This window comes from Penaeus monodon, chromosome 32 (assembly GCF_015228065.2).
Source record: "Penaeus monodon isolate SGIC_2016 chromosome 32, NSTDA_Pmon_1, whole genome shotgun sequence".
NCBI classification, from domain to species: Eukaryota; Metazoa; Arthropoda; class Malacostraca; order Decapoda; family Penaeidae; genus Penaeus; species Penaeus monodon.
In genome coordinates, this window is record NC_051417.1 from 9566952 (window position 1) to 9567215 (window position 264).

At 40.5% G+C, this 264-nt stretch overlaps 1 protein-coding gene across 8 annotated transcripts in view; it reads right to left on the bottom strand.

Annotated features, from left to right (window-relative positions):
• The window catches only part of LOC119593490 (gelsolin, cytoplasmic-like), a 58995-nt gene that overhangs the window by 42306 nt on the left and 16425 nt on the right, over positions 1–264 (bottom strand). The window lies entirely within an intron of this gene.

The following is a 264-nucleotide window of genomic DNA, read 5'->3' on the forward strand; positions in this document are numbered from 1 at the left end:
TTTTGTCCAAACACATATCACTTCCTTCCATACCAGCCACGCCCGTATTTTTCTCCACAATTCGCCATCCATCTTCCGCAAATTCTACATTGCATTACGAGCCACGAGGCGAAAAGAAATTTATGGCCCCCGGAAATCTAATCTCAAAAACAATCTAATAATAAAAATATCCCGAATAAATGTGAAAGCTCTGTTGTGAAAGTCTAGAAGAAGAAAAAAAAGAATTGATTTACTGTCACAGCTGCGTGCCGGGGGGTAAGGGTT